Consider the following 23962-nt stretch of genomic DNA (forward strand, 5'->3'; position numbering starts at 1 on the left):
TCACGTCAGCTAGCACCATGACCATGTGCGTACTGGTTGTCTCAGTGTTCCCAACCAACTTAGGATGCGGACTGGCATTACCTTTCAAGCGCAAGTAGAGTTTGATATTAAACATTGGTAAAGCCGCTGTTGAATGCAAGGATGCAAGGCTTAACACCACATTTATTTTTGCAATATTTCAAACTATAAACTCGTTAATATAAGCGTGGCAAAAATAAGAAAAGACCTTTCTTGAGTTTTATTTGAAGCGACACGAAAATAGCCAAGTTCGAGCCAAGCCAGGATAATTCCAAATCCGATCGAGGGAACAGAACTTTTCCACTTAGTTTTCTCCCAGATGGCGCTACGTCAACCTGCTGCGCGCTGCATCTCTTAGCAGTGACGTAGACGCTTGGCGAGGAGGTCATGCGGGGGCCTTGTAAAGTTATCTAGGTGGTATTGCATGGACGCCCGGTGGCCTGCAATCTACGTAGTGCAAGCAATTTAAAGCCGAGCTCAAACATCCCTTTCTGTGGCCCTTTAACGAGCTGTGTTGGCAAGCTCTTCGAGCACGTCATTCTCAATCGCCTGGAACCGTTCCTAGAAACAACGGGCTATCTCTCCAACGTTCAATTTTGCTTCCGTCCAAACATAGCGGCGTGAGACGTAGTTCTCGCCCTTAAAAAGTCTCTCTTTTACAGTAAGCGCCGTACAGCCGCTACGCGAGCCATACTGGCGCTGGATATTCATAAGTCTTTCGACACAATAAGCCATGACCACGTCCTGACGACATTAGCCACAACAGACTGCGGCACGCGCATATGGCAATGTGTTTGGGCCTTCCTTCAGGGGCGCACGGCAGAGCTCCAGCTTGGGGACGTCGCCTCCCAGCCTTTTCCCCTGCCTAACCAAGGAATCGCGCAAAGGTCGGTCCTATCACCTTTGCATTTTAACATTGCCCCCCATTGAACTGCACATAAACGGGAATCCAGGTAAAGATTCTCGGTCTTTTCATTAATAACACACTCGATGCAACCTCCCCCCTTCAGCTCTTGCAAAGATAGACCAAACAGGTCGCTGCACTAATCAGGTGCGTCGCAGCACGCAATCGTGGGCTGTCTGATACACGAGACCCTCAATATGACAAATGCATTAATCATTAGCCGCATTACAAACCACCTCCCATACCACATACTCACTCAGCGCCAAACACAACAGGCAGACATCCTAATACGCACGGCTGTCACCTCCGCCCTACGTCTTCCACGCAGGTTAGCACGAAACGTCTCCCCATGGCCACTGGTATCCACAACACCGTGATCGAAATAATAGAGGCTCAAGGCACCAACCAATTAGTCCGCCTGAAACGCACGGAAACAGGACAATGCCTATACTGCGACAGCTCCGTCTAAATCCACCCATTCCAACCCCAACACCTTACAACTGACATTTCTCTGCGCACGCAGGATCACATATATCAGAAGCCCCAACATGAGCGCCAGCCTCCATCAGGGTAGGCGGCAGGCTCGAGCGAGCTATTACGCCAAAACATACAGCAACCGCTCAGATATCCTTTATGTCGACGCGGCAGAGAATTCTAAAGTATGATTTTTTCACGGCAGTCGCAGCCTATGAACACGTCACGGTGGGGGCCGCCGCCACAATGTGAACCACTGATCTCCACTAGGTGGCTGGATGCCGCCTTCCCGCTTTCCGAACTGCGCGCAAGAGAAGCCAGCGGAAGTTCAGTGGCACGTGCCAGAAGTTCGGTGTCTGCTGTGTATTTCAATGCAAAAAGTCGCGTTTTCCGACCTTCCGTCCTCAGTCTTTCGCGTTGTTTTCGTGTAAAGTCTACTGTAATATCAAAGGAATAAACAAGCTCAACGCGAAAAGTGTGAGCATTGTTTTGGGAATCCTGTAATTTCAGAGAAACTGAAGAAAACAGGCATGCAGGTCTCACGCTGCCGTGGCAAAGGGGTATGTGTATTAAACACCGTGTCCTTATCTGGTTTTTGTCTTCCGAGCGTAATTAGGACAAGTAGTAGAATGACGATGAGCCTAGGTCATCTTAAAAACAAATTTTCGCGTAGCAAAGAACAGGCGAACGATGGCGCGGAAGACCTGACACTCGAAGAGCCATTCGTTATATGGCTGCTGTAGTTTCAGTTTCGGGTTGATGGAGGACGATGTCTCTTCTCGTCGATGGCGGTTGATGTTTATCGTTTCAGGGAGTCATTTCCCTTCCAGATGTGCTTTTAAGCTAACTCCATAGCACAGCCATGTTTCATCTACACAGCGCGAGAGAAATGACTGTCGAGAAACACGAATGCAGCAACGCATGTGACAAGCGCATGTGACAAGCATGTGACAAGTCGACTGCACCAAGCATCACGAATAAGAGCCTATTACGGCATACTTTGCTACACTACGAAAGAATAATTGATACACACCGTCAAAAAAGCAGTACATTTCGGGTGCGATGATGTGAACCAGTAGAATACCATCGGCACCTCAGCAGATAGTGGCCTCGCCCTCGCTCCAGTTATTCAGTCTAAACAGAATTCGGTAAAATGGTGACTGCGAAGTCTGCTGAGTGGTGAAGTATTCCACCTATTCTTTCTTTAATTTATCCCCCGCTGATGGTATAACTTGGAATTAGAGCGCGACAAAGTGCATCAACACAAAGAGCAGAGCTGGCGACGCTAGCGCAACGGGACGACACAGAGCTGAGCAGACGAGGCTCCGTACGTAGTGTGTGTAGCGACGTTCTGTCGTCTGCTAGTGCCATCCCATAGCGACGCAATGGACCCTTATTTTTGAAACGTCTTTCCCTAAGACTTTGCTGCTCTCCTCATGCCGTTGACTGCGCAACAGGTATGCATTGTCATGAAAAAAGACGAGAACATCGAAAAGACAAAATGCTAAGAGAAAAACGAAAACTAAAACTGAAAAACCGTGCTGAGATCCGATTTCGTGCACTGCCAAAGGCTGACTTCGGGGACATGCCGCTCAACTTCCGGTGGCTTCACTTTCGGGCGCCTGATGCGGCATCCAGCCCCCTAGTGGAGATCAGTGGTATGAACTAAATCACCTGCAGAGGCGGAAGGAGCCGCCATCGCACTTGCGCTTGCCCACTCCACCATTGACAAAAACGTAAGCGAAATTTGCAGATTCCCAGGCCGCATACCGCCGCTACCTAACGGGTTTGCCGACGCCGGCACACACCGTATTCTTGCCACAGCCACCTGTCTCGACCGAACGGTTACTCTGCCGTGGATCCCTGGACATTCCTCGATCCCCGGTAATGAGCGCGTTCATGCGATGGCCCGAGAACTCTCCCCCAAACCCCGGATGATCAGGCGCCCAACCCTGCGCAAGAGGCCCCATCGGTCCTTTATACATATCATCAAATCACCACATTCTACAAACTCAGCCGCATGACATTACCACCACCGCACAGTACCTTGTCGCCCTTATCCAGCGTCACATGGTGAGAATTACAGACGGGATGCTTTAGTAAACCCTACCGTCTCTCAAGCTTCCACACCACATTTCTTGCTCATTGTAACACCTGTGGCTTTCCCAGATCAACAGTTTTCTACTACCTTTGAGCAGTACCCCCCATCCGCAATCCCGCTCATTCTTCCTGGGAGGCTGTTTTACGGACCGCTCAGCCAGCCGGCGAGAAAAGGCTGGTGGATCGGACTTTATCTCAAGCACAAGCCTGTGGACTCCTGAACCAGTACGGGACAACCCTGGAAGATTTTTTTAAAGCGAAAGCTTTACTGGCCGCCGGTTGAGCAGTTTCGCGTGATCCCAGGAGAGCCGTGCTGCGCATGCGCGAGGAGCAGTGACCACACACGGAGCATTCCTCTTTCTCACTTTCTAGTCACAACTGCGCATGCTCCCCTAGTAGCACCGAGCCATAGGTCCACCCCTTCGCAGCGCCGCGCCTTAATTAATAATAAATAATTGATTTTGGGGGAAAGGAAATGGCGCAGTATCTGTCTCGAATATCGTTGGACACCTGAACCGCGCTGTAAGGGAAGGGATAAAGGAGGTAGTGAAACAAGAAAAAAAGAAAGGGGTGCCGTAGTGGATGGCTCCGGAATAATTTCGACCCCATGGGGATCTTTAACGTGCACTGATATCGCACAGCACACGGGCGTCTTAGCTTTTTTCCTTCATAAAAACGCAACCGCCGCGGTCGGGTTCGAACCCGGGAACTCCGGATCAGTAGTCGAGCGCCCTAACCACTGAGCCTTTCCACAAAATCTAATTTTGAATTTTCAGTATTCTCTTTCAACTTTTTCCCTCCCGCCTTTATCCCTTCCTTTACGGTGAGGGTCGGGTGTCCGAGATATGTGAAAAAGTTTCTGTGCCATTTCCTTTCCTCAAAAACCAATCAAAAACCAAACAAAACAGGTGAGCCGACGGCGTTCTCGGAGTTCATTCGTGTTGACAACACTGCAAAGACCGTTAATTTTCACTAAAGGAAAGGCGCACAACCGGCTCCGTTGGTCAGTGGAGACCTCGATCTCGCTTTCGCTTTGTATATCCTGGATTAGCTGGGCAGATCCACATTAATTTTTTTCGCCTTATGAAAGTTGTTTCCGTCCGTCCATCCATCCATCTAGACGTCGCGGCCGACTGGTCCCAGCTCCAGGGAGAGACAGCACAAGCAGTGCTGGTCGATGATCTGAAATGTACACTGGCGTCGACAGCAAAGAGACAACGCTCGTCTGCGACACGTATGCACAGAGCTCCTTCAGGCACATAAGCGCGGTCCAGCCCGCTGGCAGATATACCGGGGCGCCATGTCTAATAAAATTGGGGACCATTAAGCGCCTCGTGCGCATCCACCAGCGAAAACTGCTATACAAGGCGCCGAAGCTCACGAGCGTTCCAGCTCGACAGACTCCACCCAGGGCCTCGCATATCAGTACAGGTGTCAAGGACTCATTAAGTCTCCCACTGCGATTACGTAGCGCCAATGGATAATGAACACATCTAAATTTTCAGAAAATTCATTACTGTGACTTAAGTTAGCCTGCAAGTAAACACACAACACGCGCAACCTAAAAGTTTAAAACGCAGTCCACGGAAAAAACGCGGCCAAACCCGTCATATGTTATCGTTATGTGGTGGTCTCGCAGAAAAGCCCTCATTAGTACTATTACCCCAACGCCTGCCGAATACGTGGTGGCACCGGGGAAGAAGCAGTGCAATTTGAAACAGCGCTTAAAGGCTATTACGTCTGACAACCCGGTAGACTTTCCCTTGTACGCATCGCTTAACAACAGTATGGAATCCTCAATACATACACAGAAACCTCAAGTTACGGCGCAATGAACCCGCAATTTATCGCATTGCCTGCGAAGTGTAGCAGAGAAGTCTGCCAAAGTAAACAAGATATTCAGAGGCTTTACTGAAAGTTTCGTAACACAAGTCGTCCGAAATTTTTCATCTAATGCATGTCGTCACTGATGCCACCAAACGTCACGTTTCTTTAATGCAAGAGCCCGCAAGCACGGCGAAATGTACTAGAAATGCCCGGTAGAGTGCCGAGAAAATGTTTTCTCGCTGCCGAATCTCCGCACACACAAACAATCAAGGTAGCCAGCACGGTGTCTCGAGCCGTAGACGGTCGGACTTAACGGGCACGCGTTTGTCTCACTCGTTGTCATAGCAACCCTGACGTCAAGCGGCGGTGGTGTCCAATGTGAACCAGCCGCAAGGCATGCTGGGTACTCCGACTTCCAGATCGTTCGGCGAGATGCGTGTACAGTGCTTTGCTTGAATTCGGCTCTTCACGTGTTAATAGACGCGAATAAACTCGTAAAAATAGTGAGCATGCTTTACGTCCACTATTATGTCCGCGCTCAACGTTCCGTATTTGAATTAATGGCGAAAGAGCGTTGCAAGTACAAACGTTTCGGAATACGTCGTCTGTTCGCGCAGAAGTTTAGGAGGCCTAATTCACTCGCTAAAAAGTTCGCTTGTGTTTGCTCGGCTGCTACATTGATCTCTAACATATGTTAGGGTACATATTTCCGAGAAGTTTCGCGCTACCAGTCGCTGAATATATGGACTACCAGCAGCCGTAGCCTAGCATTACGTATACGAGCGCCCTGCTGCGCACATTCTAGCAGAGTGGCTGCGACGGCGAAGAGCTTGCATCATGCAAATCCTCCCAGAACTTGAGGCCCTTTTTCTACACCAGCCGCGGTGGCCTAGCGGTTAGGCCACTCGGCTACCGAGTCGGAGGACCCGGGTTCAATCCGGGGCGCAGCGGCCGCGTTTCGATGGCGTTGAAGCGCGAAATGCGCCCGAGTGCTCTGCCATAGAACCCTTCTAAACTAATCTAGAGCCCTTCACTACGGCGTCCCTCATTGCCCATGTATCGCTTCTAGACGTGGCACCACACAGTTTGCAATATTTTGTCATTTTCAAGTCTACAAAGCTTTCATGTACACTGCATCGGAGCTGCAAGGGTCTCTTGCCACGCGGTAGCACCGGAGCTGCGTTGCCTGCAAGCAAGGTAGGCCGCGTTTTAGTTGCCCTACAATTGGCACAGGCGGCACGTTGAGCTCGTCCCAATAATCTGCACTTAAATATGCTTCACAATCTCAGCAAAGGTGCACATGTTTCACAGTCGGTCATGTCCTTGTCAGCTCAACTGCTTTTGTCGAATGTTTGCTATGGCTTATAGAATAATCACTGCAATAGCTGGCATGCATAACAACTGTCTAAAGAAACTGTATCGTCTGTGACGCAACTTCATGACAAATGTGTCATTTTCAGCACTACTGTATTCTTTCTCGCCGTACGAATTGCACGGAGCATGCGCCCATACTTTGTGGCTGAAAACCTCTACTGATGTGCGTCAAGGGCATGAGATAGGCAAGTGATATAGCAGCTATTCCAATGCTAAAATGGTGAGGTGAGATTGCACGCAACGACAGTGCGCTAGAATAAGCCTTTATAAATGGCCATAGCATAAATCACAAAAAATCGCTGAAAGTAGCTGCTAATGAGTCAAGAAAAAAAAAGAGGAAGAAACAATTTTGCGCGATTTAACATTAAGTAGCGGATGCCTCTGATCGCATTTATCAACTCCGGTAAGCTTAGAGGAGTCTAAGCGTTGTCGCAGAGTGCGCCACGAAGCAAAAAAGGCTCCTAAACTCTAACGGCTTCATCGCCGGCCCGAAAGCTGGAATTCTGGCTTCATTCTCGCGTTAGACGGACGCCTATTCCTTTGCGCCCTGCCTGCGGTGCGTCCGCTGCATGCTGTGACGAAGTCGCGCCGATCGACTGAGTGGCGAGATTTTGCGGCGGTCAGGCAAACGCGACAATGTATCTGCCGCTGATAGTGCGTGTGTCGAAAAAACCGGCTGAGCGTCTACAGTGCTATTTAACGACGACAGACAGTCGGCGAGGAACGGTGCTAGGCTGCCTGCCATAACTGGGCAACAGAAGCCGCGTGGTTCAGTGCAGCACGGCTCCTCGAGTACGCCACTCAGCTATAGGCAGAGCTGTGCGCCCCATTAAAGCGAGTGCGGGCTGCGTGACAACGTGACCACTTACGCGAACATGCATGGCTAAAGGTAAGGCACAGACGACGAAAAGACAAGAGAAGCAGACGGGACACGTGCCGCGTTCTGTCGTTTACGCCAACCCAGCGCTCCCTCACGACGGATGCGGAGGGGATGAAAACAGGTCCCGAGTGCGAACTAGATGTGGAAGTTGAGACCACGCGATTAGGACGAGAGTATGACACCACGGGCATTTGTTTATTTGCCTCTTGTCGTCTTGCTAATCGTGCAGTCTTAACTTCCCTCGAAATGAACGAACCTGTCAGCAAGAACGATCTACCGTCCAGATAGCTAAATCGAGCAGCTTATAATGCACAGTTTCCTGCATTCGTCTGCTGTTTATTGTCTGGTGTGCACTGCTTTCCACTTTTGTCAGAACTTCGCTTCGCTGCCTGCAAACGCTTCAGATGTTTAACGCCGATGACAATAAGAATGCCATCTATCGCTGCAGGAACGACAATAAACACCGGCCACAGCAACAGCAACGCAGCAGACGCGTGGCTTCGTTCCTGCCGTCGGTGGTCAGCCTTCGGTGATGCCGAAGGATGAGGTTCCGGTCCGACGAAACGCTGCTTGCCTTCCCAAGTCTGGGTGCTCGTATGCGCTGAGCGACGCATGCTGAATAAAGTGCCTCCTGTTTCTCCTCCACCTCCCGCCTGTTAAACCCCCGCACTCGTGTTGTACCACCAACCCATCTGCAGGTCCCGGTCACAGACTGTTCCTCTGGAAAAAGCCTGGAGGCACTGCCATCGGTCCCTCTGCGGGCAGAGTGATAAGGCGGGAGTTGCCGCCACTACTCTGCATTTGCATGTTTTACGATGGGCAAGTCCGGCCGTGTCATGGCATTCCGTTCCTGAGCAGGAGGTCGCGGAGTGGAATACCGGCCGCATTTCGGAGAAGCTGGCCCAGCCTCATCCGGAGCGGGTGTCGCCGCCGACAGAATACGTAACGAAGTGTTGGAACACCTCGGAGACGAATGCATTAACGACGTAGGGCAGGCATTTTGCAATTCGCACGCTGCACAATCGACAGCAATCTCAGAGCCACGAAGCAACTAACGTCTCCTTGCGCGCCCTCATCCATGTCCGCAATGACGTGAAAATATTTACTCACACCGAGGGCGTTAGAGCCTTTATTCACTCACGTGTAGCATCCAGTACTTGTAGTAGCATCCAGTAATGAGCCCAACAGGTCGCAATGCGACATGTCGTTTTTAATTTTTTCTCAACTGTCTCAATGTGCGACCGTACACGCTATAAGCGACACAAGAAGACAACACACATACGACACAAGGGCAAACTAACATGCAGTTGTTTGCGCTTGCGTCGTGTGTGTGTTTTCTTCTTGTGTCGCTTATAGCGCGTACGTTCGCATAATGATCAACTAACTGGCCCCGGCGTTAGCTTTGCTGTCTTAATATCAACATCATTGAAACTTGGTTCGGTTGCCAGACTGGCGCGGGTCTGCGTCCATGGCGCCTCCACGGCAATTGGCGCCGAGTGGCGCTGCGGTCGCACTATGAAAAGGAGGCAGTAGAGTCACTGGATAAGTTTTAAAACATATCCAGTGACTCTATAAGCCAGCAACGGCTGTGTCATAAGAGCCATAAGCTTCAGGAACAGGGAAAACTCGTCAGTCACGCACGCCAGCTAAAGATTTGGTTGGCTTTACCCTGTCCGTTCTTCATCGGTTTGGTCAACTCGACGAGCTTTTATTCGCGATTTATCTCTAGCCAAGCCGCCGCGGTGGCTGAGTGGTTATGGCGCTCGGCTGCTGGCCCGAAAGACGCGTGTTCGATCCCGGCCGCGGCGGTCGAATTTCGATGAAGGCGACATTCTAGAGGCCCGTGTACTGTGCGATGCCAGTGCACGTTAAAGAACCCCAGGTGGTCGAAATTTCCGGAGCCCTTCACTACGGCATCTCTCATAGCCTGAGTCGCATTGGGACGTTTAACCCCCCTAAACAATAAACCATTTATCTCTAGCCAACGCAGCTTCCTGACGCTCTCTGTCGTAGGGATCGCTAGAAGCTACCCGGCGCCTCCAATGCTCAGTCGAAGAAGTCGCCGCGGTGAACCGTTCTGGCTATTTGTCTCTGTGGCGTCTAGGCGGCGAGCGCTGGCATTTGTTCAGCAAGTGCGAATCACGTGGTTAGTCACGTGACACAAGTGGCAAGTGCGGCGCCGCGGTGGAACGAGCGGTAACAGATGCGGCAAGTCAAGTGGTATGACGTCACAGCCACACCTGCGGCGAGCCTCCAGTTAAAGGTCAAATCCAAGCGTCATATGACTTTCAGCTTTGCATGCGGGAAGTGAAGCTTTGCTCCAAAAATCAATTTTTCTAAAAAATGTGATGCCCCGTTCGTAGTACGGCGTTCCAAATGGTGCCATTGTCACCACTTCGCGCACTTCTGCGTGCGTTCCCAGACACCCTTAGAGCGTGTGGGGGTAGCGGTCTCGGTCACAGAGGATATGCCCTCGACTCAGCGTGGCAGGCTAAGCCGAAGACCAGCTACCAAGTGACAAGGGGGTTGGTTGGTCGTTTGGTGCCCAGCTTTCGCCGGTCGCAAGCCAGAAAATGGCTCGGAGCCAAAGGTTCACAAAAGAAAACAGTTTATACAGCTAAGAGACGATACAAAGGAATTTACGAGGGGACATCGTGCTAGAAAAACTAGCCACCCTGTATACGCAATGCCTTATGACCTCGACTGTACCAGAAGCTTGGAAGAATGCAGACATTATCTTAATTCATAAGAAGGGAGACGCCAAGGACTTGAAAAATTACAGGCCGATCAGCTTACTATCCGTTGCCTACAAAGTATTTACTAAGGTAATCGCTAATAGAGTGAGGGCCACGTTAGACTTTAATCAACCAAATGATCAGGCAGGCTTTCGTAAAGGATATTCCACAATAGATCATATTCACACTATCAATCAGGTGATAGAGAAATGTGCAGAATATAATCAACCTTTATATATAGCTTTCATTGATTACGAGAAAGCATTCGACTCAGTGGAAACCTCAGCAGTCATACAGGCATTGCGTAATCAGGGGGTAGAAGAGCCTTATGTCAAAATACTGGAAGATATATATAGCAACTGCACAGCTACTATAGCCCTCCATAAAGTAAGCAATAAAATTCCAATAAGAAAGGGCGTCAGGCAAGGAGACACGATCTCGCCAATGCTGTTCACCGCATGTTTAGAGGAGGTATTTCGAGGCCTGAATTGGGAACAGTTGGGAATAAGAATAAATGGAGAATACCTAAATAATCTGCGATTTGCTGATGACATTGCCTTGCTGAGTCCCTCAGGAGGTGAACTGCAAATCATGATCAATGAGTTAGACAGGCAGAGCAGATTGATGGGTCTAAAAATTAACATGCAGAAAACCAAGGTAATGTTCAACAGCCTAGCAAGGGAACAACAGTTCACAATCGGCAGCGAGAGCCTAGAAATTGTGACGGAATACGTCTACTTAGGGCAGGTAGTGACAGCTGATCCGGATCATGAGAGGGAGATATCTAGAAGGATAAGAATGGGGTGGAGCGCATATGGAAAATTCTCGCAGATCATGAGTGGCAGTTTACCAATTTCCCTCAAGAGGAAAGTGTACAACAGCATAATCTTACCGGTACTCACCTACGGGGCAGAAACGTGGAGGCTAACGAAAAGAGTTCAGCTTAAGTTAAGGACAACGCAGCGAGCCATGGAAAGAAAAATGATAGGTGTAACGTTAAGAGATTGGAAGCGGGCAGAGTGGGTGAGGGAACAAACACGGGTTAATGACATCCTAGGCGAAATCAAGAGAAAGAAATGGGCTTGGGCAGGGCATGTAATGCGAAGGCAAGATAACCGCTGGACCTTAAGGGTAACGGAGTGGATTCCAAGAGAAAGTAAGCGGAGCAGGGGGCGGCAGAAGGTTAGGTGGGCGGATGAGATTAAGAAGTTTGCAGGCAAAGGGTGGATGCAGCTGGCAAAGGATAGGGTTAATTGGCGAGACATGGGAGAGGCCTTTGCCCTGCAGTGGGTGTAGTAAGGCTGATGATGATGATGATGATGGTGGTGGTACGAACACACACAGAGAGATTCACAAATACAATGCAACGCGTGCAAAGTGACCTTTGAGAGAGATAACAATTCAACAAAATCTTTGCACCTAAAGTGCACAAATACAGTGAGAGACAAACAAACAAAACACATTTTGTTCACCGGGCACTGCGACAGTCCGACGACCTGAGGAGCACGACGGGGCCGATCCGCAGACTGGCGCACGTTGCCTCGCTGGTCCGTCCTTGGCTGGTCGAGTGGTGTTCTCCCGGGAGTCGAGCGGGCGCGCTTCTCGGAAGCTTGAACGGCGGTTCGGGCTAACAGAACATTCATTCATTCATTCATTCATTCATTCATTCATTCATTCATTCATTCATTCATTCATTCATTCATTTTTATTTGTTCTTCACAACATGACGTACACATTGTGAAAGGGGCCAAGAAGAAAAGCCGTTCCTTTACGGCTTGAAAGAAAAATCTTGGTCCCCCCTGGCATTGACGGCAACGAAGCAACACAATCCAGAAACAAATGTACAGAAAAAAATATACAGAAATTTACAGAGACAAACAAAATTATAACTTGGCATTTTTATGAAAGGTATGGCGACAAGCTCATGGAACGGTCGGGAAATAAAGACATGCAGTCATGATGAGAAACAGTGGCTAAATATCTGTACAAAGTGTTTTGTTTATGAAATGTGTGGTGTGTATTAGGGACATGCAAATTAATAAAACAACGCCTTCAGGTTCCGGAAATTTAGTCCTAAAATATCTGTTCCCGCTTTAATATGTTCATTTAGTAATCGAGGCAGGTTATTCCTAAGACTCTGAAACCCATAGTTCGTACGGCATTTTGGCACTTTCCAACGGTCTGTTGTCCTCGTATTGTAGGCCGCGTTGCCAATTAATTCTAAGTTCGATATGTCCAAAAACAGCCTTTGATTTTCCTTGATGCTGAGTTTATATTCGCGTAGGAGTTTATAATGATACATTTTAGTTATTGGAATGACCTTAAGATTTCTGAAGATAAATTTACTTGAGTAAAACTTAGGCAAATTATTAATGATCCGTAAAACCTTTTTTTGCATCCTTAAAAGACTACTAAGGTTTTTGTCGGTCGTTGTGCCCCAGATTAAATGAGAATAGTTCATGTAAGAAGAAAATAAGGCATAATAAATTGCTAGTTTTGCAGACATTGGAAAGACATAACGATTTCGACTGAGTATACCTGTTATGGAACATAATTTCTGCAAAATATGGTTTACGTGGTCATCCCATTGCAACGTCTTGGAAAAGAAAACGCCCAATACCTTTAATATTTCGACGCCCTCAATCCTTGTACCTCTAAACAGAAGATCGTAAACGGTAGATAGCTGCTTACCCTTAGGGTGAAAAATTACTGCTTTTGTTTTTTTGTATTAATATTCAGTTGATTACTGTCTGTCCAAGCTTCCAACTTTTTTAAGGCTATGTTTCCTTTAACGAACGCGTCAGCACAAGAGGATGAAGGCACAAATATACTAGTGTCGTCTGCATATATAACAAACTTCAGGTCAGATGATATACATATATATCATTAATGTATAAATTAAAGAGTAAGGGACCAAGAATACTTCCTTGAGGTACGCCTGCGACTATTGCTTTCTGATTAGATATTAAATGGCTTACTTGAACAAATTGTTTTCTGTGAGAGAGATAACTAATTAACATATTAAGTGCATGTCCTCTGATACCGTAGTGATGTAATTTATCAAAAAGAGTAGAGTGATTAATGTTGTCAAAAGCCTGCGTAAAGTCAACAAAAATCCCCAGAACGTAGTTTTTATCCTCGAAGTTTTGCAAAATGTATTCTTTTTGATCAAGAAGTGCCAGTTCTGTGGACCGATGTTTTTGGAAGCCATACTGCGATTTTGTGATTATATCATATTTGTGGCAGAAACGTGAAAGTTGTTTGAATAGGATTTTTTCCAGACCTTTAGAAAACACAGGCAATATTGATATGGGGCGGTAGTTCGAAACATCTCGGTCATCACCCTTTTTTTTTGTATAGCGGAATCACTCGAGCCACTTGCATTTTTGTTGGATAAACTGCAGTTGAAAGGCAAAGATTATATATGTAGGTTAGTATGGGACTTATAACGTCAAGGACATATTTCACTGGACTAATTTGCACATCGTCAGCGTCGCAGCTACGCGAATTTTTCAAATTTGCAAACACAGAGCAAACTTCTTGAATGTCGGTTGGTTCTAAGAAAAAAGTATTGGTGTTAGCTGTACTTTGCATTGTGTTGTTTCCTGAAGGGCGTGCAGTCACATTCCTGTTAACAAAGAACTCGTTAATAGCATTAACCATTGCGTCCCCTCTCAGCGTTTTTCCGTCATGTATAATCTCTACTACGGAATCTTTTTCCTGCCCACGTCCCATAAGAGCATTCATTTTACTCCATAATTCACTCATTCGACCTGAGCACATAGAAAAGTAACGAAAGTAGTAGGCGTCCCTGCACTTTTTCAGTTCTTGATTTAAAACATTACGGAAACGTTTAAAAGCTAGAAGGTCCGCCTCATTACGGGAATTCATAAATTTTTTGAAAAGTCGATCTTTTTTATGGATTTTTTTATGAAGTTCACGGGTCATCCTAGGTTTTTTATAATTTTTGTTTTTTACGCGTTCCTTACGAATGAAATGCTCTTTATAGATACATAAGAAACGACCCATAAACGCTTCATATGCAGCATTTGCATCAGCAATGTTCCGGATGTAGTCCCAGCTTGTAGTTTCTAACTCTGTACGGAAAGAGTCTAGTGTTTTCTGTGAAATCAACTGAGAAAACATCGCAGGGCTCTCTGTTGTATTAAACGGATTAGTGTCAACCTTACAACATATTGCCATATGGTCACTAATGGAACAGGGAAGAATAGCTGTAGTGATGGACCCTATATCACAATTAGCTAGGAACAAATCTATAGTAGTTTCTGAAGTAGGTGTCAACCGAGTAGCCATATTTATAAGGTTAGAGCAGGCATTGCTACTAAGCAGATTTTCAAATTCAACTTTCCTGGAGGTATTACATGACATGTCAATATTGAAGTCACCGCCAATAATGACATTATAATGATTTTCATTTACAAATGTTAACATATTGTCTAGGAACTCAAAAAAATCACACACATTGCCATCTGGAGGACGGTAGCATGCTGCAATAACGGACAGCGGTTGCAGCCCCTCATTTATAGGCCCAGTCCGCGTGTGTTTGTTCATCGCGCCAAGGCAGGCGCGCACATACACGCAGCTTCATCTGCACAAACTCCTTCTCCTTCTTGCGAGGGGCGCGCGACCCCATTGGTCGAGCGCGGAAACCACCTTCTAGAACAATCTAAGTCATTCGCGGCACGCCCAGTCATCGGCGCAGGAGCGAAGGGGGGAGGGTATCACTTCGGCGTGCACCAGGTTACCCCTTTCCGTCGACAACAAGCAAAAACTTCTTCAACATTCGAGAAGAATTGACGCCGCGCGTGTCTATGTTTACTTTGGCGCCCCGACGGCGAGCTGAGTGAAAACCACCGTCCGCTCCAGGGTTCTTCCCCGCTGTTTTTTTTTTTACTTTACCGCGCGCGGGCGCGATTGCTTAGGCGCAGCGTCGGTTTGTTTCGAACATGCGCCGAATTTTGTGACAGCCGTACGCGCACGCGCGCGCGCGTTTGGGTGGGTGGGTGGGTGGGTTGGTGTCAGTTCATCCAGGGACAGCAATGCTTTCGCATTCTCACACGTAAGCAGCCTTAATGGCGAATTTTTTGTTAGTCATGAAACTTATACCGAAGTTTCATTCAGGCACAGAATCAGCCAGCGCCAGGGGCGTCAGTTTGGTAGTGGTGACGTTTTAGAGTCCCGAAGCTGCACGTTAGCTATGACGAACGCCGTTGTCGAGGAGGGCTCCGGATTAATTTGTATTCTTTGCGGATTCTTTAACGTGCTCTAGACATCGCGCAGCACATGGACGACCACCGCGGCCGCGATCCACTCGCGCGGCCTTGGACTCAGCCGCCGCAGCGCGTCAGAGTCGACTGGGGATCGGCAGCCTTGAAAGAATTCGCGCACATGGAAGCAAAGCGCTTTGTCAAGGGTGTCACGAAGTAAGCAGAATAAAAATTAATCACAGAGTAGTGTACAGTACCGAAACACAGCTTACTCATTTATTTTTGTCAATCAGAACAAGCGTAATTTATGAAGAATGTCTACGGATTCAAAGTGCCTTCGTACGTCATTTAAAGGACAACAAGAAGGCGGTGATCTCGCAGGCTGGGTATTGAGTTTGCCGGTCTCCCTTTTAATCGTCTGGGCCATCCGTATTAGATGGCACTGCGGCTTGGTCACTCTAGGTGGAGTGCAGAGCTCTCTCATACGGCGTTGCGCATAACTTTTACGATCCATAACAAAGTATTACAAGACCCTGGCGCTAAAGACAGCTATCGTTGTAAAATGATTAATTCGGACCGGTGTAGAGCGGCACAGTTAACCTGCGTTCCCTGAGTCAGATTCAAAGAAATTTGCAATAAGTGCAACGCATCATAACACACGCTTGTCGTCCAGAATTCTATGAAAGTATGTATCAGTGTCTAAATTCAAAACAACAGCTTTGTTTTGTCACCGAGCGCAAATCTGAAACACGACTGCCTCCTCAGCAGCGTCCGTATAGAAGCTCAATCAGAAAGAAGGCGAAACGCAAAGGCGCTCGTGGGCTGTGCGATGTCAGTGCACGGTAAAGATCCCCAGATGGTCAAAATTATTCTGTAGCTCTCCACTACGGCACCTCTTTTTTCCTTTCTTCTTTCACTCCCTCCTTTATACACCAGCCTCCTTTATACGCCCGATACACCACAGCTTTCGCTCTCTAACTTGTATGAGTAGTAAGTGTTTTTTATTAAAATAATATTAAAAAGGGAGGAAAAGATTTTTGCTAGCCCCGGCATCTGCCTTAGATACTGAAGCACCTGAGCTCGGGCATCGGAAATAAAGGATAGCAGGAAGAATGGAGAAATGAAATGAAAGAGGTGAGGGAACAGGAAGAGAGGATAGGAGGAGAAGTAAAATACACAATCTACTCAGCAGTATTTAAACCGCACCTCATTTTTTTCGTTGGCCCACTCTACTCGATGTCAATGTCAGATTAACTTTCCCTAACCAGGGGATTCCCTTTCCCTCTGTCGTGGCAATATGAACACACAGTCCTGCGCGCTGGAAGCATTCGCTGAAAGAAAGCTGCTTCTCACGACCTGTGTTTTTGCTAGTCAATTCACTTCCGGATGCTGCCCCCGAACGACGGCGACGAGTGTTTCACTGTTCATACTCTCGTGACCTTAGCTTTCGGGATACTCTTCGGCTGTGGGAAAGGCCTCGTCTTCTCAGGCGGCGATTTCGGCTTTCTGCGTTCCGCAGCCTCGGTGCCCTGCTCCGTCATAACATGTACGCTGCCTCTCCTACCCCCGCATTAACGGCACGCCGTTAGTATGTACGCGCTTGGGCGCTGGAGGAAGCTAAAGGTTGATTTAGGCTCATAAACGCACTTGACGTCTTCTGCTCTGAATATCCCTCAGCTGAAATGAAAGCAAGCCGCTGAAGTACACTGCCTACTGTAGAAAACTAAACAGGGGAAAAAAACTTAGGCTGGATCGCATTTAACATGCCTCGGAAACAACGTCCTCTTATCAGTAAACTAATTTTGGAAACATCTCCGGCAACCAAGTTTTCGCGACATTTATTTGGCCATTGATTTTTTTACTGGCCCAGCCAGTTGAGCGGCTTCACTTGGAGTGGAAAAGAATACGTGGCCCTCTGAGAGGAAAGGCACGTCGTGCGGCGTTCACGGGACAGAAAGACACCGTAGCACTCGGCCGCAAGACAACACGTGTTCGCTCAGCGTTGCGAAACCCGCTGCGGTGGCTCTGTGGGGACGGCGTTCGGTTGCTGAACACGAAGACGCGGGTTCGATACCAGCCACGCTGGCAGCGTTTCGATGCAAGCGAACTGCTAAAGACGCCCGTAAGCTATGCGATTTCAGTGCACTTTAAAGATCCCCAGGTGGTCGAAGTTGAGATACTGGGGAAGGCCAGGTGGCTGCCGGAGCACAAGAACGCGTCTCACGTCAGCTTCGCAGTTTTCTACTGTTTTGTGCGATTTTTCGACTGTTCATGGACTGAAAGTGCAGAAAACGGTTCATGAAGGTGTTGTGCACCATTTTCATCCACTTTTAGGGAATTCCGAGTCCGAAATTTGTGCTTGACACTGAGCCCAGACGCTTCGATGGGCCTCGCAGTAGGCCTAGCTCGAACCTGCCGCGCCTGGGCTAGGCTAGGCCTAGCGTCACAGTGCGCACATGGCTGCACCAACGCCGAGCCTGCCTGCAGCAGCAGGGTAAACCAATTCGGCGGCGAAGCAATCTCGCCTGAAGAATTCGCCACGGATCCTAGATGGACCAGGGCCCTCACAGCCCGTAAACTGGCGCACTCGGCATCGCTCCACGATCCCGCCACCTCGAGCTCTCCTCTCAAGCCACCGGACGAACGCACCACACCGGCCTAGCCCGAGCAAGGCGTCTCCTCCACCAACTATAAAGCGTCAGGCTCCGCTGCCCATTCTGCCCGCCTCAGACCTGAAAATCATCTACCGCCTGAGTGGGGGCCTAGATCTCCTCAAACAGAATGGGATCTACATCCTATCTTTCGTATGCACCACCCTGCAACTCCCCATAGAGGCAGTACTTCAACAAGACGTCATACGCATAAATCCTCGAAACAACTCCTTCACCATCAGTACCCCATCAGAGAACACAGCGGAATGCTACGTTAGACTACAGTCTCTTCAAATCTCCATGACCTACCCATTAAAGGCCTACATCGCCCAACCAGACAACGCCATCAGAGGCATTGTCTACAACGCTATCTACGACCAGACGTCTGAAGAGATAGTTCAGGAACTTCAGACTAAAAAAAAAAACAGCTGGTATGACATTATGGACGCCAGACGTTTGGGCAAGACTAAGTCCATACTAGTCACTTTCGTCAACACAAAGTCGGTTCCTAAGCAACTACGTTTTCAAGAAGCCGTATATAACTGCTATCTCTTCCTGGCGAAAGCCGAGGCATGCTTCAACTGCCGGAAAGCCGGTCAAAGAAGCGACATGTGTATACAACCCAAGTAAAATCTCTGCCAGAGCTCTGGAGAGCCTCATTCCGCAGTCGAGCCACCCACGTGCGTAGCCAAATGCATCATCTGCAATGGATCCCACTTCACGGGCTCCAAGGATTGCAAGCAGCGTTTTAACCGACCGGGCAACAAAAGGCCGACACCCAAGGATGATACGACAAAGAACGCAACTCTCCGGGAATCCCGCCGCAGGCAGCGATCAAGATCGAGAAGCCGTGCCAATTCCTGTCACAGGTTGCGGTCCCAGTCCAAGTCCTTCCCACCCCTGACCAAACATCCCACGTCTGAGAAACAAGGAAGGACCGGCCAGTTAGTATCTGAAAAAACAGGTGAGCTGGGGTTCGCGTCTCCTTCCCTTGTACGTGAGAATAATCAACTTAAAGCACAAGTCGAACAGCAGAGAAAGCAAATCCAACATCAGAGTCCAAAAATCGATAGTCATAGCAAGCAACTTCAATTGCTACTACAAAGAATCCCGCCAACAGAGAAAATGAAGAACCCTCAAGATAACCCCTCTCTCACCCCGGTAGCTAGCCTACCGAACTCACCCACTGAAAGCACACCTGCCAAGCGCAGAGCAAAAGAGAACAGTACCACTGAGGACATCACAACATTAGGAACCCAGATCAACGCGACCACTATTCTTGAACAAAAAATGGAAAAGAAATTCGAAGCCATGAACAAAGACACACATGGACGAGCAATCTCAACAACAGAATGACGACGTTCGAGCAGAGATCTAGTGTCCATGACGCCATCACTGCTCCGGTACAGAGCAAAACAGACCAACTGTTTCCCTCCACATAAATCAAATTGAACCCATTCACTTTCATACCAGTGTATGATGGCAGCAAACCACGAGGAGTGCGGCAGTGGAATTGCAGAGGATATCGTTCCAAACGAAGCAATCTGCAACTCCACATTCAATCTCTGTCTGATACAGAAGTCCCCACAGTCATCGCACAACAGGAAACTCCAGCTCCTGTCATATTAGTCAACTACACTTCACACCCGCCAATGAACAAACCCATTCAAAGGGTAGAAACCCTAGTTCACAGAGCATACTCCGCTGCAGATCACTCCATAGAGGTTGAAGACATAGATAGTCACCTAATAGAGCTCCTTCCCAAAACTAGAAATAGCACTAGCCGATAACATCCTCAACACATACAGCAGCCCTCGCAGCCATACATCGCATACATACATCCTCGCAGCCATACGAAAAGCGCTCCATATCAGCGCTAAACACCCGCTTATGTTGCTTGGTGGCTTTAATGCCAGACACGTCAGCTAGGGGCACAAATTCAACTGCAGGAAAGGAGCACCGCTTTGGACACTAATTCAGAACGAGGGACTCACCCTGGTCAATAATGCGCAACATACGCGCATAGGTAGCAGCGTACAACACAACACCACTCCCGATCTCACACAAACACAGAATATCACAAAATGTTAGTGGTCGCACACGCAGACATCCCTAGACAGGGAACACTACATAATTGAAGCCTCACTCTCGCTAAACTCACTCACTCCCTACATGAAAAAGAAGCTGCAGATCACATACTGCGACAAGTTTCGCAACCTCCGGAACGACGACCCAAACCAAATCAAACACCTTGCGAGGTGGGTGGCAGAATCCTGAAAGGACGTCGCTACAGCGACATCTGAGATCCCGAGCAATCGTGAATCAGACGCGGTCGACAGCAGACTCCTTCACATGTGGGAGTCTCACTCCGGCTTGCAGAAACGATGGCTTCGTAAAAAACACAACAGATCACTGAAGTTAAGGATATCAGGCTTTATCAAGGAAATAGAGGCGCACGCGGCACAACTAACCCGTCACCAATGGGGTGAGCTTTGCGACCGCATCGTGGGCAACCTGGGCCTAAAAGACACATGTAAATTTCTGCACTTGCACTTAGAACCCCACAACACGAACAGCGCGCAACAGCGTAATGTAACGCACCTCATTCGCAGAATAGGCATGCATGATGAGATGATTCCCTGATTCAGAATCTCAAAGACAGGTACCTCACAACAAAGTCACAAATTAGCCCTCCCTTCCTACGTGGGCTTAGAAAACCCCGAGTTCGACGCGGACATAACAACGTGGGAGGTTTGAGCAGCAATCTTCAAACTTCGCACAACGTCTGTGCCAAGAGCAGACAGGATCATAAGCAAAACGATACGAAATTTGGACGATAATTCCATCTGAGCCCTAAGAAAACTTTTCAACAAGCTCTGGAAGGAAGGTACTCTTCCATCCGACTGGACAGACGCGAGGGTAACTTTCATCCCCAAGCCCGGAAAACCGCTGGACCTGTTAAACCTCAGGCCAATCTCCCTCACCTCATGCATGGGAAAGCTATTTGAGCACGTAATCCTAAACAGACTACAAAATTACATGCAAACAAAAGAGCTCTTTCCCCACACAATGCTAGGATTCCGAAGCCATCTATCAACACACGATGTAATGGTTCAAATCTCAGAATAAATCCTACATCAGAGACATTGCATACGCACACGAGCACTGCTAGCCTTAGACCTCGTTAAGGGGTTTCACAATGTCCAACACACAGCCATACTGGACGCCTTATCCAATCTAGGAGTCGGGACTCGAACACATACCTACATAGCAGCTTTCCTACGAGACCGCACAGCGGAAAGCAAACTAATTTCTATAGAGTGTCCCTCCTTTTCTCTGGGCAGCAGGGGGACACCCCAGGGGTCAGTCTTATCTTCACTATTTTTCAACATCACTCATTCCCATGGCTCGCAAGCTAGAGCGCATCCCAATCCTCTCCCACTCCTTCTATGCAGACGACATTGCCTTATGGACCATCATGAGCAATGTTGGGACCGTGGAAGAAACCCTTCAAGCAGGTGCGGAGACGGTAGTGGAGTGCGCAGACTCTATATGCCTCGGATACTCCTCTGCAGTCTGATCTCTTGCTACTCCACCCGACCCCGAACCGCAACAGGAAGGAAAACCCCTCCATACACGTCGAGGTCAATGTCTACCAGTGCCAGAGGTTGAAATGATACGTATCCTAGGCATGTTCTTACAAAACAATGGACGCAGCACGGAGACTATCTCCAAACTAACAATCACGACATATCAAACGATCCGACTGATTAGAAGAAAAGCCAACAAGCACCGAGGCATGTGCTCATATGACCTGAGGCGGCTGGTGCAGGCATTCGTGATTAGTCGGATGGCTTACTCCCTTCCCTCCTCTACCTCACAAAGGCGGAATAGTAGAGGGTATATGCACTAATAAGACAGGCATACAAGTCAGCCTTAAATATCCCACAACGTGCTCCCACCACCCATCCCCCACGTATGGGAGTGCACAATACACTACAAGAGCTAACTGAAGCTCATCGCATGGCTCAGATTGACAGACTCTCCTTCATAAATACAGGTAGGCACATTCTCGCCTATCTAAAGATTCAGCCAACAGGTCCACCCCCCAACAACACCCACGCCACCCCAACACACATCAGAGACAGACATAGCTCACCCTCTGCCCAAAAACATACACCCAGTTCTCAACCAGGCCAGACGCGAAGCTCGTGCCAAGGCTTTACACAAAGCTCGTGCAAACGACAAAGACGCTGTCTACGTGGACGCGGCAGAGAACACCCACAATTCGGCCTGCGCCATCACTGTAGCATCGCATGACCTCAAACAGCCTTGTGCTCGATTAAGGCAACAACCTCTCTTGAAGCCGAAGAAGCAGCCACAGCGTTTGCCATTTCCTCCTTCGCTGCCACACTCATTCTGAGTGACCCTAAAATAGCAATCACGAATTTTTCATGGGGACAGATTCATTCTACCACCCGAAAAATTCTCAATTCTTGCTGCACAGAACCCCGACCAGTTCAAATTGTTTGGGTGCCAGCCCACGCAGGCAATCCCGGCACCGAAGTGGCCCACTCTCTTGCTCGAGCGTACGTCAACCGAGCAGGGCACACCGTAGACGGGGGTAGCGCTAGGGACCGGCTCGCCACCTATCATGAAATAACCCTTCATTACAGGGAGCAGACTCGTCTATCCCCCGCCACACATCTCCCTCTCGAAAGAAACACAAACTACCTAAAGACAGCTCCAGGCTCGCACATTCCCTTCACCGGCTTTGTTAGCCCTTATCCACCCAGGCCAATACAGACCCGAATTTATTTATTTATTTATTTACACAAACTGCTAATCCCATTTGGGATTGTTGCATGAGGGCAAAATAGGGTTAGTAACAACATTTCAAAAATACATCATTTTCGTGAAGATCGTAAAATAAACAACTAATAGTAAGAGTAAAGCAAAGGCACTGGAATTAACTATGGAAATACAACCAAAAATACAACAACGCAGAATAACAGTACAACGAAGTGTATCATAACCATAACGAAACAAGGCAAATTAATCTCACAATAGGCGTCATGACAGAAGTTACATCGAAATAGTTCCGAAAACAATACTGGTAGTCTGTGTATACCTAAACAATCTCACTTTGTGGGCCTCTGAGAGCCAACTTGGACCCCATTTTATATATCTACCGAGAATTCCAACCACCACGTCGCTAGAACACCACGAACAAAGAGAGTTGGGAGACCGCGGTCTCCAGCTCCGAACTGGCCTCAAAAAGGCGGCTCGCATAGAGTGCTGGAGAGGTCGCCGCACGTCATGGACTGTTGGCCATCAACCGGGATCAAGAGCCAGACCAATCTTAATCAGTGACTCATCCATAAGGCTCATCAATAAAGTTTTCACCCACCTACCTGGCCGAAGTTATTCCGGAGCCCTCCACTATGGCACCTTTGTTCCTTTCTTCTTTCACTCCCTCATTCATCCCTTCCCTTAGGGAGCGGTTCAGATGTCCACCGATATGTGAGACAAATAGTGCGCCATTTCCTTTCCTTAAAAACTAATAACCAAACCGCCTCATGTTTGCCGGCTCAATGTGCGAGAACCATTTCTAAGCTTTTCGCGGCTTTTCCAATGTTGTAGACAGAACTCTTAAAAGCTGATGTTATTATCCCATGCGGCCGTTGAATTGCTGTGACACTGTGTGCAAATAGTCAGGTTATTACGAAGGCAAAGCGAACAGTACGAACTAGCTTTTAACCATACGTGGT

Source organism: Amblyomma americanum, chromosome 1, assembly GCF_052857255.1.
Source record: "Amblyomma americanum isolate KBUSLIRL-KWMA chromosome 1, ASM5285725v1, whole genome shotgun sequence".
Lineage (NCBI taxonomy): Eukaryota > Metazoa > Arthropoda > Arachnida > Ixodida > Ixodidae > Amblyomma > Amblyomma americanum.